Genomic DNA, 15,887 nt, shown 5'->3' on the forward strand with positions numbered 1-15,887 from the left:
AGGTTGCCTTTTTTCCTCTTTCCAGATGGTATCCATATTATCACTTGATCTAAAAGTAATGTTGGTAACATTTTTAAAGCGTATCCTAAATGTCTATCATCATATTCTTTCCATATTTTATGCTATTGATTGGTTTGCTCTCTTTAGAATTTCTGATGTTGCAAGAAATTCTGAAGTGAACTCTGAAGATGTTTTGCAGGAATTTACTTGGGAATGAGTTGTTCTTATCAGTTTCTGTTGCAGAGTTCCATGACTCTGCTCCATAAAGAGAAGACACATGATGCTGGTGTTAAAAATGTATATATTTGTGTAAATGTCAGTAATGTTACTTTTCAGGTTGATGAAAGTGGTTTGCTATTTGTTGCTTGATATCTAGCATGGTGCAGCGATCACTGCATATCTCACTCTCTAAATAGGTAAAATGACTTACTTCTAGGGTTTCTCTGTCTACTCTCATAGTTGCTTTGGGAATATTGATAGCCATATATATTTGTCTCCCCCTTATTGATGAACAAACCAACTTGTTTTGCTATGATTGCAAAAAGCTGAGTCTTTTCATCCATTAAGCCATGTATTGCACTAAGCAGGACAATGTCATCAGGAAAAACAAGGTAAACCAGTTGTTCATTTGTCCATTAAAATCCCTCAGTTATCTTCTGTGGCCTTTTTCTATCCAGATTAGTGGCACAAAAATTTGGCAAAATCTTTCTATAGCTATCACAGCAGATTCCCACTTCTATAGCTACCTTTAATTCCTTCAAGTCCCCTACTGGGGTTTCTTAGGATTCCCAATCAGCACAGGCTGGTGTAGCTGGCTCCTGTGTCTCCCTCCCACAACCCTCAATTCAGGGGGTAGGGAAGGTCAGGAGATGTGCCCAGAGCTTGCTGTGCTCTGGCTATCCCCAACCAACATAAGGATCTCTGGAGACACTCATTTGTCTCAAGTTAGAGCTGCCTCTACGGTGCTGTTATCTGCATTAAAGCATCTGCCATGGACTAGTGTAGAATTGAGTAGTGGAACTGCAGAATGTTCAAGGAGGGACTAGGTTGGTGTGGCATCTGAGTAATTTCAGACTCTTTGTGGGAAGAAAAGGACAAGTTCAAGATTTATTTACGGTCGGGGAATGAATGCGCAATTGTTGTCCTATATATAAAAATGTGAGATATGTCATTCTTGTGGCAACCAACAGCAGGGCTCTCTCATGCCACATGAGCTTCTTACCAGGGTGTGGAAGGCGATTGCAGTGAATTTATTTACCCTCAAGGAAAAACAGTATTTTATGACATTTATGTTACTATTCCAATTTCTGGAATACTCTGCCTGATGTGACAGTTAGGGAAGTGATTAGCAAATGAAACACTTTGCAATATGGGGTTCTGGACACTGTATTTGCTAACAATAGACCCCAACTTGTTTCTGAAGAATTCAGAACATTTTCTCATCATTGGTGGTTTGACTATCACACATCCTTTCCAGCATTCCCATGAAGCAGTGAGAATGTGGAGTCGCCAGTGAAAACATCAGAGACTACTATAAAAATGGTATCCTTACCATTACTGGTGCACAAGAATGTGTTGTCACAGGGATGCCTGTGTATTCTAGTACAGCTTCTGATGATGAAATGTCGAACCAAAACCCTGCTGCTGCTGCTGCTGAGGAGAAATCTACTGCAGCCTGAAGTAGTGGGGCACTGCAGAATTGAGATGGTTTGTCACATCTAAGACCTATGTACACCTTTGACCCCTTTGTGTCTGAGTGTAATCCCTTGACGTTACAGGTCTTTTGCTTTCACCTTTCTCAGGGTAGAATCCCATGATTCTCCTGCTCTCCAGGGTGCAGCAGAGAGTTTACCAAACGTTTGCTCGGTGTGTCTGACTGGATTCATCTGCCCTGCAAGACTTCCCTTCAACAGCTGTGCCCAGTGCATGAATCACATAAAACAGACTATTTTGTATGGGATGGAAACTTTATTGTTTTTAATTTGTTTATAAAACAGGAAGGCTGTAGTCTGAGTAGAACTGGAGAAAGAGTCAGACGTCAGGAGGAATCTAATTTAGTGAGGCACCAGATGCTGAAAAAAGGAAACCAGGACAAGGCTGCTAATGTACTAGTTATTTTTTACTACAACTGCCTATCTGCTGCATCCATTAATACCAATGAAAAAGCAGATGAACAGAACCAGGTAAACTTACTTGACTTCCTGGGAGCCTCCACTAGTCTGCTGTTCCCCAGTAGCATGCATTCACATTTGATATATTTTTTTTATAACTTTTGATTTCTCTTTTATGCTTGAGATCAGATGTGGGGCATTTTCAAGACTATAGTGGGGAGGGGGGGAAAGGGTGGTTACTCCTCAAGAATGCAGGAGGCATCTCTTGGACAACCAGATAAATATAACAAATATCTAAGAAGCCATAAATGTGACATGGGCTGTCAGTATCTCACATCTTTCTCTAAATAGAATAATATTTAAAACAATTGTCCTAGAATACATTGTTTATATTTTTATGATAATTTATGCTGATCTTTAAAATAAAGCAGTAGCCAAGAGTTAGTGGATTCAGCATCTGTATTTGAAAGAGATTGTTTTAATGCACGTGGGACCATCGATTAAAACAAAAAATACCTCCCAATTTCAAAGATGTCTGAATTAGAATTAGAGAGAGAAAACTATTGTTATAAAAAATAACATCTGGGTTTAGACATTTATTTTAGATCACAGTGATCAGTGATAGAAGGGGCTAGAACAACTATTCCTAAAAAAAACCCAAATGCTGTATCTTCACAGTAGAAAGTGGTGTATTTTTACATTAAGATAGTTAACTCAGGTTAGCCAACTGGATATAAAATCCTAGAGGATACAAGGAACAGTTCTTTTTACCTTGATGTAGCTCATCAATGTCAGCTATACCTGGGGTTTGCTACAATAAGGTAAAAACTAGGGCTGTCGATTAATCGCAGTTAAGTCATGTGATTAACTCAAAAATTAATTGTGATTAATTGCAGTTTTAATCACACTGTTAAACAATAGTAGAAGACCAATTGAAATTTATAAAATATTTTTGGATGTTCTTCTACATTTTCAAATATATTGATTTCAATTACAACACAATACAAAGTGTACAGTGTTCTCTTTATATTATTTTTTATTACAAATATTTGCACTGTTAAAATGACAAAATATTTTCCAATTCACTTCATACAAATACTGTCGTGTAATCTCTTTATCGTGAAAGTGCAGTTTAGAACTGTAGAATTTTTTTTACATAACTGCACTGAAAAACAAAACAATGTAAAACTTCAGAGCCTACAAATCCACTCAGTCCTACTTCTTATTCACAATGTCACCTGATAGTGAGAACAGGCATTCACATGTCACTTTTGTAGCTAGCATTGCAAGGTATTTATGTGCCAGAAATGCTAAACATTCGTATGCCCCTTCATGCTTTGGCCAACATTCCCAGAAAGGACACTGCTTTCATGCTGATATGACGCTTGAAAAAAATGATGTTTATATTAAATTTGTGACTGGACTGCTTGGAAGAGAATGTGTATGATGGATCTACCATCAATTGGCTAACCGAAGTCAGTGTTCCACTGCTTTTTTACCTCATCTGCGCAATATTTCATGTTGCAGGTCTTGTATGAGAACCAGTGCACAGGTTGTTTCCTTTTAAGAAACACTTCACTGCAATTTGACCAAACACAAAGACGTACCGAAATGTGAGATTTCTAAAGTAGTAGCTACTAGCACTCCGAACCCAGCGTTCAAGAGTCTGAAGTGACTATCCAAGAATCTGGAAGGTGTGGTACGAGGGTGTTGGCTATGATTTTGAACTTTAAGAAAGCAACAAACAGCCGATGCAGAAACTAAAGACCAACCAACCCGAAAAATAAAAAACTGTTCTGCATATAACATCTGAACTCTCGTAATGAAAATGAAACATGTGATTGGCTGCACTGCTTGATTGTTATCAAGCAGATATGTCATCAGTAGAGGCCTTACCAAATTCAGACTATTAAATATGAAATTTCACAGTGTTGTAATTGTAGGGGTCTGAAAGTGTTATTGTAGGGGGGTTGCAGTACTGCTATCCTTATTCTGCGTGACGTCGGTCGACAGCGGCTGCCTTTCAGAGCTGGGTGGGCGGCAGAGAGTGGCCGCTGCATACGGCAGAAGTAAGGATGGCATGGTATGGTTTTCCTTCTCTGTGCTGCTGGCTTCAGAGCTGGACCTCCGTCAGCAACCACACACTCCACACGACCCAGCTCTGAAGGCAGCAGTGCAAAGTAGAGTTGACAATACGACCCCCTAACAATAACCTTGTGTGCCACCCCCACATCCCTCTTAGGTCGGGATCTCCAGTTTGAGCAACACTGGTCTCCCCGGTGAAGTCTGTATAGTATAGGGCAAAACACATACAAAAGACCAGAATGTCACAGTCGGCGATGGCGTTTTTACATGGGCTGGTGTTAATTTGGTAGGGCCCCAGTCCGCATTCTTGTGCTGATGTCCTCTGGAATAGTGGTTGAAGCATAGAAGGGACATGTGAATCTTTGTTTTGCATCTGGCAAATAAATTATCTTGTGACGCTAGCTACAACATGCGATGTGAATGCTTGTTTTCTCTACTCAGGTGCACTGTAACAAGAAAGCAGAAGCATTATCTCTTGCAAATGTAAACAAACTTGTTTTGTCTGAGCGATTGGCTGAAGAAGAAGTGACTGGTGGACTTATAGGCTCTAAGTTTACATTGCTTTATCTTTGAATGCAGGGGTTTTTTGACATAAGTAATAAACCTTTGTAATTCAGCTTTCCTGAATAGAGATTGACTAACCATTGTGTAAATGAGAGAATATGAAAATACTTATCTCTTTGTTTTTATAGTAAAAGTGCAAATTTAAAAAATATAAAGACTCAGTACACTTTGTATTCAGTGTTTGTAATTGGAATCAATTATATTGAAAATAAAAAACATTAAAATAATTAAATAATGATTCTATATTAGTTTAACGTGTGATTAATCGTAGATATTTTTTAACAATCACTTGACAGGCCTGTACACCAGTTCTTTGTCCATGAGATATTGAAACACTGTAAAGAGTGTCCAACCTGGAATATAGCTCTCATCTGTGTTAAAAAAAAAAAAAACAAAAGCAGCCTAGCATGAGTTTGCGGATCTTGTCTTCAACAGGAATATAAAATTTGAACCCATTATACTTATAGTGGTATAACTCCCCATGAGGACACTTATATTCAAGTATGAGTGGTTTTGTTTTTTTAGTTTTTGCAAGAGGTTTAAGCTAATGCACACACGCGCACCACCCTTATTTCACCGCAGAGTGTCCATGTTGCGAGTTACAGTAGTGTGATGGTATCCACAGTGGTGAGGCATGGCTCCACCATGTGTCCTTAGCATGAGGAGCTCTTGGCTGTGCCTGCTGTGGACCAGCTTCTTGAAACCACCAGTTTCAAGCAACACAATCACCTTCCAAGTCTCAACTGGCCTTTCTCTTTTAACTGGTAGCGATAGGCACTCATTAACCCCTGAGTCTTCAGAGCATTCCCTGTAGTGTCCAGTCTCTTATCCTTTGGACACTCGCAGAATTACCAGGCCTGCTGTTCCAAAGGAACAGTACACCCAGCTTGTAAGATTCAACTCATGATCACCAATTTGTTTAACACAGTGGCACCAATAATGAAAACAAATCTCTGTTCTTTAATAATAAACTTATTTTTAAGTAATACTGAGTAAAAATATTGGAAACAAATGGTTACATACAAAACAGAGTCATAGCTAAAGAGTTGCCCTACTGTCTAAAGAAGATTTTCAAACCCAAAGCTCTCCCCAGTGCTTTCATAGAATCATGGACTTTAAGGTCAGAAGGGACCATTGTGATGATCTAGCCTGACCTGCACAATGCAGGCCACAGAATCTCACCCACCCACTCCTGTATCAAACCCCTAACCTATATCTGAGCTATTGAAGTCTTCAAATGATGATTTAAAGACTTCAACTTGCAGAGAATCCTCCAGCAAATGACCTGTGCCCCATGCTACAGAGGAAGGTGAAAAACCCCCAGTGCTTCTGCCAATCTGCCCTGGGCCTGGAGGAAAATTCCTTCCTGACCCCCAAATATGGCGATCAGCTAAACCCTGAGCATGTGGGCAAGACTCACCAACCAGACACCCAGGAAAGAATTCTCTGTAGTAACTCAGATCCCACCTCATCTAACATCCCAACACAGGCCATTGGGCGTATTTACCACTAATAGTCAAACACCAATTAATTGCCAAAATAAGGCTATCCTATCATACCATCCTCTCCATAAATGTATCAAGCTTAGTCTTGAAGCCAGATATGTCTTTTGCCCCAACTGCTGCCCTTGGAAGGCTGTTCCAGAACTTCACTCCTCTGATGGTTAGAAACCTTCATCTAATTTCAAATCTAAACTTCCTGATGGCCAGTTTATATTCGTTTGTTCTTGTGTCCACATTAGTACTGAGCTTAAATAATTTCTCTCTCTCCCTGGTATTTATTTCTCTGATCTATTTATAGAGAGCAATCATATCTCCCATCAGCCTTCTTTTGGTTAGGCTAAACAAGCAACCTCTTTGAGGGTATGTCTACACTACGAAATTAGGTCAATTTTATAGAAGTTGATTTTTAGAAATCGATTTTATACAGTGGATTGCGTATGTCCACACTAAGCACATTAAGTCAGTGGAGTGCGTCCTCACTACTGTGGCTAGCATCGACTTACAGAGCAGTGCACTGTGGGTAGCTATCCCACAGTTCCTGCAGTCTCTGCTGCCCTTTGGAATTCTGGGTTGAGATCCCAATGCCTGATGGGGCAAGAACGTTGTCGCGGGTGGTTTTGGGTACATATCGTCAATCTCCCATCCCTCCGTGGAAGCAGCGGCAGACAATCGTTTTGCGCCTTTTTTCCGCGCAGACGCCATACCGTGGCAAGCATGCAGCCCACTCAGCTCAGTTCACTGACACCGCCGCTGTTGTGTCCTGGGTGATGCTGGCAGCAGATGGTGCAGTAAGTCTGCAAACCATCTTCATACACTGTTTCCGCTGCAACTTTGCTCTGCTGCTATTGCCTCAATAGCGAATTTCTCCATGTTGTCTGTCATGGGCTCCTGGGTATGTGTGTTATTCCTTGGGAAATGTGTGTGGTGCTTATGCTGCAACGCTGCTTTCCTGCAGACGCCATACCACAGCAAGCATGGAGCCCACTCAGCTCACTGCTGCTGCTGTGACCATTGTAAACAGCTTGCGCATTATCCTGCAGTATGTGCAAAACCCGCAAAAGCAGACGGGGAGGCGACGACAGCGCGATCACGATAGTGATGAGGACATGGACACAGACTTCTCTCAAAGCATGGGCCCTGGCAATTTGGACATCATGGTGGTAATAGGGCGGGTTCATGCCTTGGAACGCCGATTCTTGGTCCGGGAAACAAGCACAGACAGATGGGAGTGCATAGTGTTGCAGGTCTGGGATGATTCCTAAGGCTGCAAAACTTTCGCATGTGTAAGGGCACTTCCATGGAATGTTGTGACTTGCTTTCCCCTGCCCTGAAGCACAAGAATACCAAGATGAGAGCAGCCCTCACAGTTGAGAAGCGAGTGGTGATAGCCCTCTGGAAACTTGCAACACCAGACAGCTACCGGTCAATGGGAATCAGTTTGGAGTGGGAAAGTCTACTGTGGGGGCTACTGTGATCCAAGTAGCCAATGCAATCAGTGAGCTGCTACTGTCAAGGGTAGTGACTCTGGGAATTGTGCAGGTCATAGTAGATGGCTTTGCTTCAGTGGGATTTCCTAACTGTGGTGGGGTGATAGAATGCATATCCCTATCTTGGGACCAGACCACCTTGGCAGCCAGTATGTAAGCTCCAAGGGGTACTTTTCAATGGTGCTGCAAGCACTGGTGGATCACAAGGGATGTTTCACTGACATCAACGTGAGATGGCCAGGAAAGGTGCATGATGCTCGGATCTTCAGGAACTGTGGTCTGTTTGAAAAGCTACAGGAAGGAACTTACTTCCCAGACGAGAAAATTACCATTGGGGATGTTGAAATGCCTATAGCTATCCTTGGAGACCCAGCCTACCCCTTAATGCCATGACTCATGAAGCCATACACAGGCAGCCTGGACAGTAGTCAGGAGCTGTTCAGCTATAGGCTGAGCAAGTGCAGAATGGTGGTAGAATGTGCATTTGGATATTTAAAAGCTCGCTGGTGCAGTTTACTGATTAGGTTAGACCTCAGCGAAAACAACATTCCCATTGTTATTACTGCTTGCTGTATGCTCCACAATATCTGTGAGAATAAGGGGGAGATGTTTATGGCGGGGTGGAAGGTTGAGGCAAATTGCCTGGCGGCCGATTACACACGGCCAAACACCAGGGCGATTAGAAGAGCACAGCTGGGTGCCCTGCACATCAGAGAAACTTTGAAAACCAGTTTCTTGACTGGCCTGGCTTATGGTGTGACAGTTCTGTTTGTTTCTCCTTGATGAAAACCCACCCCCTTGGCTGACTGTACTTTCCTGTAAGCCAGCCAACCTCCTCCCTTCTATCACCGCTTTCAGAGGCAATAAAGTTGTTGTTTCCAAATAATGCATTCTTTATTAATTCATCACACAAATGGGGGAAAACTTGCAAGTTAGTGGGAGGAGTGGGTGAGGAGGGAAGCAGCGGGTGGAGTGGTGGAGGAGGGAAGGACAAGGACACATTACAGTTCAAAACTTATTGAATGCCAGCCTTCTGTTGCTTGGGCAATCCTCTCGGGTGAAGTGGCTGGGTGCCTGTAGCCTCCCTCTCCTGCCCCCCCTCCGCCCCGCTTTCTTGGGCATCTGAGTGAGGAGGATATGGAACTTGGGGAGGAGGGCAGGTGGTTATACAGGAGCTGTAGCGGCAGTCTGTGCTCCTTCTGCCTTTCCTGCAGCTCCACCAGAAGTCTGAGCATGTCAGTTTGCTCCTCCATTAGCCTCCTCTCAGCGTGCTGCTCCCTCCTCTCATCACATTCATTTAACGCTTTCCTGGACTTTGTCATTGTTTGCCTTCATGCATTCTGTTGAGCTCTTTCAGTGCAGGAGGACTGCCTGAGCTCTGAGAACATCTCGTCGCGAGTCCATTTTTTTCACCTTCTAATTTGTACTAGCCTCTGGGATGGAGATGATAGAGGGAGCATAGAAACATTTGCAGCTGCGGGAGGAAAAAAGGGAGAGTAGTATTTAAAAAGTTACATTTTAGAGAACAAAGGGAAGACTATTTCACACTGAATCAAGCGATTCACATTACATAGCACATGTGCTTTTGCTACAAGGTCGCATTTTGCTTCTTATATTGAGTGCCTGCCGTTTTGGTGTGAGACATCACATGCTCGGCTAGGCAACAGAATTCGGCTTGCAGGCAGCCATGGTAAGGCAAAAGTTTTTGGCTTCTTCAACCTTCATAACATGTGAGAATGGTTTCAAACAGCAGCGCCCTCCTTTTCCATACCAAGCAAAGCCCATTGGGTTGGCCATTTAAAAGGAGGGGCTGTGGTTTTAGGGTGAATGTGCAGCACAATCCAAACCCTCCCCCCAACCCAATTCTCTGGGATGATTGCTTCAGACACAAACATACCCCATCGCGTGGCTAGTATCAGGGAAGATCCCAGGCAGCCATTAACGGGCCTACCTCCACCGCATGGCTAATGGAGGATCATTTATTTTCAGCCAAAGACAAACCACCGAAGCCCGGGCTCATTTGCTGCAAGGTTTTGTTCTGCAATGATTCCAGACTACTTGCTACTGGTTTGCCATACGGTAAATTAATCATTAAACACACTTGCTTTTAAACCCCATATTATATTTACAAAGGTATGCTCACCAGAGGTTCCTTCTCTGGCTTCATGGTCCGGGAGCCCGCCTTGGGAGGGTTGGGAGGGTATTGGCTCCAGGGTGACAAATAGTTCCTTGCATAACATTCAGACGTGAGTTCACAATCATTGATGACCAACTAGTGTGACACCATTTTTATTTTGAGACATCACATGATATTATTTGTTAAACTAGAATGTATATGCCAGACTGAGGAGACCCTTGTAACCCCTATGAACCCCTTTGCAAGGTAGCATTATGGGATTCTTGGGTCACAACTGATATAACTATATCTGTTTAACTATACATTATAACAAGTAAAACTTTCTTGTGTAGACAAGCCCTTAGTCAGGACAATTGTGAATTTGTGGGAGGAGGGTTCCAGGGGTTGTAGATGATTTAGTATTGTGTCCAGCTGTGCCATTCATGATAGTGAGGGATGGGGAAGGTGACATGATTACATTTGTCTAGTTGCCACAATTTTCGTTGATAGTCTGGCATTCTGTGGAACATCTGTCTCTCCTTGTACCGTGCCTAGCACAGTTGCTATTAAAAAGTTTTTTCAATACATATTTTTCTTCTGTCATTTTCTGTCACTGACCTCTTTGTACTCATTTTTCTTTTTCTGTACTGTGTGTGTGTGAGAGAGAGAGCGAGAATAGGGTGACCAGATAGAAAGTGTGAAAAATCAGAACGGGGGTGGGGGGTGATAGGCACCTATATAAGAGAGAGCCCCAAATATCGGGACTGTCCCTGTAAAATCAGGATATGTGGTCACCCTAACTGAGAGAGGGTTCTTTATTTTTATATTTTGCATTCCCTTCTTATTCTCCAGTTCACCGGTTGAATGCTAAAGCAATAGTATGATATAGTCATAGGGAAATATGTTGTAGCCTAAAAGATAACACAGAATAACAGAATATACAAAACAATGTTTCTATAGCCCTTTTGATTTTCTGACCTTAGGTCCTGTAAGGTTCCTGGAGAATATTCTGCAGAATCATAGCAGCTTATCTTGGTGATTTGGTAATGTCACATAGATATAATTTATTTCATACATGTGTTAAGGTCCGAAGGTAACTTGGTTGCCATGGGGTGAGAAGTAAGTTCTTGTCAAGGAGTTTTGAAAGTATTTAAAAGCTAGGAAGCAGAGAGTAGATATCAGAGGCTAATTCTCAAAATGAAAAGAGACTGAGTGGGGTCCCCCAGGGATTGGTGGTGGTTGGAAGGAGAAAGTATACATTTGGATACTGAAGAAAGCTGGGGCTTAGTGCTGGTAGTTATCCCTATATTTAGATTACCTAACATTTTCTATTATAAAGAGTTCTTGTGCCCTTTTCTTTGAGAAACTTCGACACTTCCATTATTTGCAGAAGGTCTTTGATATTCAGAAGGAAGAAACCTCTGAGGCTATATAGCAGTAACATTTCTTTGTCCTATGAAATTTTATGCAAATTTAGCTGAGTTGTAAACGCAGCAGCCACTGTACTGGGAACGCTGGGAACTGTCACAACAGCTGTAACTGGATGCGGGGGGAGAAAGGAGAGTGATGAGAGCCAAGGTGGGCTTTCCCCTAACAACCTCCCACCTCATTCTCTCCAGATGTGGCATGAGATCCCAGCATACAGGCCCCTACCTCCCATCCTAGGGCACCATATGGGACAGAAGCTCCCTCCTCTACTAGTGAGGTGAGGAGAGAGAAAGTCAAGGCAGGTTTGCTTCTGTCCCTCCTTTCCTTTCCTCTCCCTGTCCCAGTACCTGGTGCCAGTTATTTATTTCCCCCTCTGAAGGCACCACATGGGGCAAGAGTTCTCCACTGTGTTGGGGTGGGGAAATGAGAGAGAGCTGAATCAGATTCTGTGACCACCCCTTGAACCCAGTACACTGTGCCAGCAACTTATCCTGTCACTCTGGGAAAACAATCTTTCCCCAGCTGCCAGTGCAGTGGAGTTAGTCTTGTAGCTGAAGTCTAAAAATCAGTACCATAGTGTTGAAGGTGCAGGGTTCAAAACCTGCTGATGATTCATGATAGGAAGTTGTATATAATAAAATTTGATTTTTACCTTTTGTCTTTTAAAGAGCCCTAGGAAATTACATACAAAACAACTACATTAAAATAACATAATTTAGGTAATAAAGCCAAGCACTCAAAAGTTAAGAAATGCCAAGCTTATGATTGCCCCGGTGACCTTAATTTGGCCCCATTGTGTATATGCATTGTCATCTTTAATTACATGATCACATATTATTTTTTTCCCTGGGAACGCTGCCTCATTTAGTGTGCAGGTAGAATGTGTAATGGCAAATTAAGGTTGCATAGACAAACATACATGGCATTTCCTACCTTGGCAACTTAAATAATACTCTTCTAATACAGTTTTTTGTATGTAATTTATTATAGAGATCAATCAAGAATGGTTCATACTTTTGTAAAAATTTGCTTGGTAGTGTTGGCAAGGTTGGCTTTAGGTTCATTTGTGCTTGTGTGGTATCACAAGATAAAACAATCCTCTCTTTTTTTATAGTTTTCTAACATTTGTTTTCATGTAGTTCTGTGACTTTCATGTTTGTGTCAGATCTTCCCAGTTTGCTGGTTCTTTGTCCCCTTTGGGAATAGTTTGCACTCCTGTGTGTGGCATTTCTTCTTATGATTTATAATAGGTTCATGCAGCTTTATGCACTTGCATCGCTTCAATGCCTTTGGAAGCACCTGAGTGAAAAGTTACTGTGTTTTTTCTTCTGTCAATATGGTGCTCAATAAAGACTGTTTGTGGGTCTCTACAATGCTACAAGAGCATATTAGCCTGGCAGAAGGTAAATACAAAAGGCATTTATTCTGTCTATCAGAAACTATGCACACACTTAATTTCATTATCTGTAACACTTTGGATAGATATACAATTTTACATGTTTATAGATAACAATGATATGGGCAAATCTGGTTTTATCTGTAAAGTGATCCAGATAATCACCATACTGCAAAATATTTGCAAAACTGATTTCCTTATAAATTGAGTTCTTACTGTTCTATTTCCAGGAAGAATTCAATAGAATTGAATGGTCACTTGCCAGATCATGACCACTTACATTATTTTTAGTAGTGTAAATTTCATAGACCCTTTTTGTAGGTAAAAATGAAGTTGCTGTTAGTTGTATTGCTATTCAAAGGAAGTTGAGTGAGAAATAATCAAAACTGTGTGTAACACTACATCATTATTAAGTTGCAGAGATTATAGTATTCCTTGAACTCTATTTGAATCAGTAAAGAGGATCATGACATGACTTGAGAATGGCAAATAAGTCTGCCACTGCGTTATCTAGACTACATAATAGGGGTGATGGGAGGAGAAAAGCTTGCATGATTACTTTTCTGTAATTTCTAATTTTCTAAGAGTGAATGAGTATTTCCCAATTGCCCTGCCTCCTATCCTGTCCCTGAGTTCCCTTTTGCAATATATTGTTGTGTTGGCACACATAGTTTTCTTGTATTCTCTTTAGCTGTGGTACAGTTGCTATCAAAATTTGCATTGTGTGAGGAACCTATACTGAAATCTGAGCTGTTGCACTTTATTACATTGTTGCAGGCAGCTCTACCCTCTGCCTGATTTCTAGACTTTTGGCAGAATCCTTCCTACCAACAGCACCTACTTTCTTAGCCTCAGTTATCTGCTTCTTCAAGGTGAATGCCCAAAAGCTTGTCTCTTCACCAGCGGAAGTTGGTCCAATAAACATATTACCTCAACCATCTTGACTCTAGTATCCTGGAATTAGCATGGCTACAACACCACTGAAACCTTCATGGTGAGACAGGTTCCTACAGCTGTGGCCAGTGACAATAGGACTGATGTAGCAAACAATGCATTGCATGGACTATGACATGACCTTGATCCTTTCTGTGGCAAGAAAATTCTGAGGTGGGTGCTTCCAAGAGAGGAAGAGCCTCCCCAGCTCACTTGCTTATAGAGCAAGTCCTGTCTTATCTTGTAGAGGACTCTGAGAAAGTGTCTTGAAAGACTGTCAATTGTGGAGGCTTGGACGGGGGAAGGTTCAGGAGTCAGTGGAGCTGCTTAATTGCCTGGGCGTTTTTTTAATAAACATCAAGAAGAGTGAACTTGTCCCCTCCCAGAAATAGGTCTCTAGAATTAAGAAGGCTTTTGTTTCACTAGCTCACATTGGGAAATCAGATGATTATCTGATCAAAGAGATCCTCCAGATGCTTTGAGTCGTGTCATCTTTCATAGATTTAGTTGATAGGCTAGGAAGCACATTTGGTCCTGCTTCTCCTCCTCTTGGCTCAGTGAGCCCCACATGAAGGTCCTACAGGCCAAGAGCATCCCAACTTCAGTAGTCCAGGATTTCCTAATATAATGGAAGCATCCTCATGATCTTTCCATAGGGGTGCCTTTCCTGGATTGTCAGGGACCAGTAATCATCACAGCCGCAAATGTAAGGAATTGGCTCCACATTGGTAATAGCAGCTTTGCCATGCATGCTTCAAGTGCATCTTATGGTATATTTAAGGTCTTCTTGGACTTTTTCCTTCCTTCCTTTTATATTGTCACTATAACAAATTATATTTACGCCAAGTATAACACACTGTCTAGATATTGGGCCTAAAGTTTTTGATGAAAATACTCCGGCACCACTTTTATCCTTATTGTAAAATGGTCTTATTTATTTGATGATAAACTAAAAGACAGTGTTTTATAATGGAAGATAGCTATAGGTGGTACGATCATAATGATTATTTTACATTACTTGATGATGTATGCTTCTACTCAGCAGCTTTCTGAAATATTTAGTCACTTGTATTCTGGCAAAGTTTGAAAATGCACAGTAGACTTTTTCTTTGGACAATTTGCCTTATGGAGGAAGCATGTAGTGCATGTAGGACTGAGAGTCAGGAGACCTGTATTCTATTCTGGGTTCTGTCACTGACATGCTTATTGATCCTGGGCAAGTCATTTAACCTTTTATGTTCCTCAATTCACCATTTATACAATGGGAATGATACAACTCTTTTATAAAGCCTTGAGAGCTACTGATGAAAAATGCTGTAAAAGTACTGTGTGTTTATTTATTATGTATCAAAGCCTTTAGTCGGCTGCAGTCATGTTATGCATTTGTCTTATAATCAATGAGCCATAGTTTCTTTAATCCAGTTGATGATGATGATGATGCTGGAATAGCAGTATCTTTTAAGAAAAATATCTGTGACAAAAACTAAGACTGAACTGAAGAAGCAGACTACTGAACCATTTAAATTATGGGTTCTTGGGAGTGCACATCAACATACAATGCTTTTATTTGTGGTGATCTTCAGATTTTCAACTGTCAATCGAAACAGATTTAATAAATTCAAATAAGTCACTAGTAGATAATGGTCTTCTAATAAAACATTAGAAGAATTTGTACTTGGAATCTGTATTTTCTGCTTCTAATTTTTTTTCCTATTTAGATACAGGACATTGAGCAGAACATTTGAAGAACAATAGACATCCAGAGTGGTCTGAGATGTTGGTCAAGTGAATGTCACTATTTATGCCAGAGAAGTTTTATCAAACCTTAACAGATTGTCTGGTTTTGAAGCTTTGTTTAAAACATCTGTTGAGGCTTCACACACCTGTTACCAGAGTTTGGTGAAGAATTGACAGCCATCTTACCAGTCCTACTGGCTACCAGTCCCTGAATGTACTATATAAGCATGTTTTTAAGATTATTCTTTTGATCAGTGAGGAAAATTACTGTATCAGAAGTCGATTCATCATGGGGAAAATAATTGGATGAGTGGGTACAGTAGAAGACTGAAAAGCTTCAAAGCAGAAAAATGTTTTTGGAAGCTGGCAAGTTAGAACACAGTTCTGAAGCTTAATTTTATCTCCTGAGTGGTTCATTGCCAGTTTTCATTTGAAGACAATAAAACATTATCTTGCTTTGCACTTCCTCATCATGTGTACTTTGCTCTCTACTACCAATTGTATTCTGTTAAGAGGATGAGGTAAGAG

At 41.2% G+C, this 15,887-nt stretch overlaps 1 protein-coding gene across 6 annotated transcripts in view; it reads left to right on the plus strand.

Moving 5' to 3' along the window:
• Window positions 1-15,887, plus strand: part of FUT8 (fucosyltransferase 8) — a 235,515-nt gene that overhangs the window by 131,438 nt on the left and 88,190 nt on the right. The window lies entirely within an intron of this gene.

The sequence above is a fragment of the Chelonoidis abingdonii genome, chromosome 4 (genome assembly GCF_003597395.2).
Source record: "Chelonoidis abingdonii isolate Lonesome George chromosome 4, CheloAbing_2.0, whole genome shotgun sequence".
In the NCBI taxonomy this organism is placed as follows: Eukaryota; Metazoa; Chordata; order Testudines; family Testudinidae; genus Chelonoidis; species Chelonoidis abingdonii.